This window comes from Myotis daubentonii, chromosome 1 (genome assembly GCF_963259705.1).
Source record: "Myotis daubentonii chromosome 1, mMyoDau2.1, whole genome shotgun sequence".
NCBI classification, from domain to species: domain Eukaryota; kingdom Metazoa; phylum Chordata; class Mammalia; order Chiroptera; family Vespertilionidae; genus Myotis; species Myotis daubentonii.
In genome coordinates, this window is record NC_081840.1 from 197,924,300 (window position 1) to 197,928,322 (window position 4,023).

The window sequence follows — 4,023 nt, forward strand, 5'->3', positions numbered from 1 at the left end:
CAGTAATTTGACTTAGCATAAATCCCCTATAGTAAGACCATTTATCTATGGTTTGTTGAGACATAATTATAACAGACTTTAAAAAGCAGTTTTGGTTAATAATGCAGCACTATAAATTGAGCAGGATTAATCTGCCCCATTATTCTGTACTTCAAAAGAAATGGGAAGGAGCAGGGAGATTTTACAATTTTCCACTGAAATAAGCAATCCTGCTTTAAACATTATTACCCTAAGTGGACTAAAGAGATTTACAAATCACTTATTAATGCTGAAAAAATGTTTACAGGTTTAGACAAAACTTATTAAAAGATTACAAAAAAGTGTAATGTTGTAGATTTAATAAAAGATTAACTGGGAGTAGAACTTTGATTGAAAGTAAAGCCTGCTTAAAAACGAACCATAAAATAAAACCTTTTTCCTCCATCTATTCTTGAGTCTGTTATCTCTCAGTACTTAGAAAGATTATTTCCAATGATATCATCTAAAAGTGCAAGAGTGAGAGTTTTTACCCTTATCTTTCTGATACCTCAATTATGAGGTTCAGATCCTTTTGTAGTTTATAAATGTGAATATTGGGTGTTCAAACTATTGTGTAAGATGTGCCTCCCCATTTCTATACATCAATAGTGAACTTTCAGAAAGAGAGATTATAAAAACAATCCTGTTTACCATCGCACCAAAAAAATTAAGCTACCTAGGAATAAACTTAACTAAAGAGGTAAAAGACCTCTACTCAGAAAACTACAGGACGTTGAAAAAAGATATAGAGGAAGACATAAACAGATGGAAGAACATACCATGTTCATGGATTGGTAGAATCAACATCATTAAAATGTCCATACTACCCAAAGCAATCTATAAATTCAATGCACTTCCCATTAAAATACCAACGGCATACTTCACAGATCTAGAACGAACTCTCCAAAAATTCATCTGGAATAAAAAAAGACCCCGAATAGCTGCAGCAATCCTGAAAAAGAACAAAGTAGGTGGGATCTCAATACCAGATATCAAGATGTATTACAAAGCCACTGTTCTCAAAACTGCCTGGTACTGGAACAAGAATAGGCATATGGATCAATGGAATAGAATAGAGAGCCCAGAAATCAGCCCAAACCAATATGCCCAATTAATATTTGACAAAGGAGGCAAGAACATACAATGGAGCCAAGATAGTCTCTTCAATAAATGGTGTTGGGAAAACTGGACAGATATATGCAAGAAAATGAAACTAGACCACCAACTTATACCATACACAAAAATAAACTCAAAATGGATACAGGACTTAAATGTACGACAGGAAACCATAAAAATTCTAGAAGAATCCAAAGGCAACAAAATCTCAGACATATGCCAAAGCAATTTCTTCACTGATACAGCTCCTAGGGCACTTGAAACTAAAGAGAAAATGAACAAATGGGACTACATCAAAATAAAAAGCTTCTGCACAGCAAAAGAAACCATCAACAAAACAAGGAGAAAACCCACTGTGTGGGAAAACATATTTGCCAATGACATATCTGATAAGGGCCTAATCTCCAAAATTTATAGGGAACTCATACAACTTAACAAAAGGAAGATAAACAATCCAATCAAAAAATGGGCAAAGGACCTAAATAGACACCTTTCAAAAGAGGACATTCAGAAAGCCAAGAGACATATGAAAACATGCTCAAAGTCACTAATCATCCGAGAGATGCAAATCAAAACAACAATGAGGTACCATCTCACACCTGTCAGACTGGCTATCATCAACAAATCAACAAACGACAAGTGCTGGAGAGGATGTGGAGAAAAAGGAACACTCGTGCACTGCTGGTGGGAATGCAGACTGGTGCAGCCACTATGGAAGACAGTATGCAGTTTCCTCAAAAAACTGAAAATGGAACTCCCATTTGACCCTGTGATCCCACTTCTAGGAATATATCCCAAGAAACCAGAAACACCAGTCAGAAAGGATATATGCACCCCTATGTTCATAGCAGCACAATTCACCATAGCTAAGATCTGGAAACAGCCTAAGTGCCCATCAGTAGATGAATGGATTAGAAAACTGTAGTACATCTACACGATGGAATACTATGCTGCTCTAAAAAGGAAGGAACTCTTACCATTTGCAACGTCATGGATGGAACTGGAGAGCATTATGCTAAGTGAAATAAGCCAGTCAATAAAGGAAAAATACCACATGATCTCACTCATTTGTGGATAATAGAGACCATTATAAACTTTTGAACAATAATAGATACAGAGGCAGAGCTGCCTCAAACAGATTGTCAAACTGCAGCGGGAAGGCCGGGGAGGGTTGGGGGGCAGGAGGTAGGGGGGTAAGAGATCAACTAAAGGACTTGTATGCATGCATATAAGCACAACCAATGGACATAAGACACTGGGGGATAGGGGAGGCTAGGGGACTGTCTAGGGCGGGGGGGGGGGAATGGACACATATGTAATACCCTTTGTATTACTTTAAGCAATAAAAAAAAAAGATGTGCCTCCCTCAAATCTTGTTATGGCATCATTACCTATATGACATTAAAGAAAAAAAAAAAGAGGTTCATCCTCTTCTTTGCCAAACCAAGCCCTTCCTTCATTTAGGACCATTTCACTTTTCACATGGGTAACAGGTTAACCATGTTAAGCAATGTCCCTATATCATATGTTCTTGGCATATGAAATCCAACATAACTCACCTTCACTTTAAGGAAGGACTCTTAAAACCTTACATGGATTCTCTATCACTGGGATGTTTTTTATCTTTCAAATCTCAACTTTCTAACTCCCACTTTTTGACTGTATCTTTCTCTTCTTTTACATCCTCAATGGCTATGCTCCAAATACAAGTGAGTCAACTATGTTTAACAACTCTTTTTCTTGACCCTTCTCTATTCTATTTCTTCAAAAGCCCTTGTCTGTGTTTCATCTGCTTTCTTCAACTCCATCTAGACCAACTGGTTAATGATTTCAGATAATTCCTAATTCTTGCCTAGCACAATATGGTTGACAGTGCATTGAATATAAAACATGACATACACAGATTAAATTCCTGTTTCACCCATTTAGAACCCATGACCTTCTCCAAGGCAGTATGATTTCTCAAGCTTAGATTCTTCTCCAGTAAAATGAAAATGATGTTTACCTCTGAACATTTTGTGATCATTATATGAGATAATGTGTGTAAGGTAGATCAATAGAGGTATGGGCTAAATAAAGGTTACTCTCCCCTTTATTCCTTCCTTTTCTTTGTCCTTCTGAAAAATTCATACTGCCAAGCCCCATCCTAAGACATAGCCAACTAATGGGTCAGCTTCTGCGACTGTGCTTTTCAGCCTCAACTAAACAATTTCAATAAAGCTTGAACTTCCTTTCACTGATCTCTAGGCTGCTCCCTTTAGCATCCCAGATTCTTTTAGTAACTATACTAGAGGACCGGTGCACAAATCCAGGTGCCAGTGGGGTCCCTCGGCCTGGCCTGCGGGATCGGGCCAAAACTGGCTCTCCGTCATCCCCCGAGGGGTCCCAGATTGCGAGAGGGTGCAGGCCCATGCACGGGACCCCACCAGTGCACGATGAGGGCTGGGGAGGGACGCAAGAGGTTGGCCAGCCAGTAGGGACCACAGTAGGGCTCCAGGGCTTGTCCAGCCCAACCATCTTGAACTAACCTGCCAGACAGAATGTCTGCACCCTGTTGGTCAGTGCACGTCATAACGACTGGACGACCGATTGACTGGATTGACTGTCTGCCCCCTGGCGGTCAGTATATGTCATAGAGAGTGGTTGAGTGGCCTTAGCATATCATTAGCATATTACACTTTGATTGGTTGACCAGATGACCGGACACTTAGCATATTAGGCTTCTATTATATAGGATGCCCTTATTATATTTTTACAACCCTGCCTCTCCCTGCTTCTCTCAATCCTATTTTGCTTCATCCTCTTCTCAGAATATAAAAGGCCAGGAGACACGAACTCTACCAACTTCCCTCCTCCCATATCCAATCTTGTCTCTCTTTCTACCTACCA

At 39.4% G+C, this 4,023-nt stretch overlaps 1 pseudogene; it reads left to right on the forward strand.

The window, feature by feature from the left end:
* The first annotated feature begins 544 nt into the window (after positions 1–544).
* LOC132225250 (small nucleolar RNA U13) lies at positions 545–641 on the forward strand (annotated as a pseudogene).
* Positions 642–4,023: the final 3,382 nt, after the last annotated feature.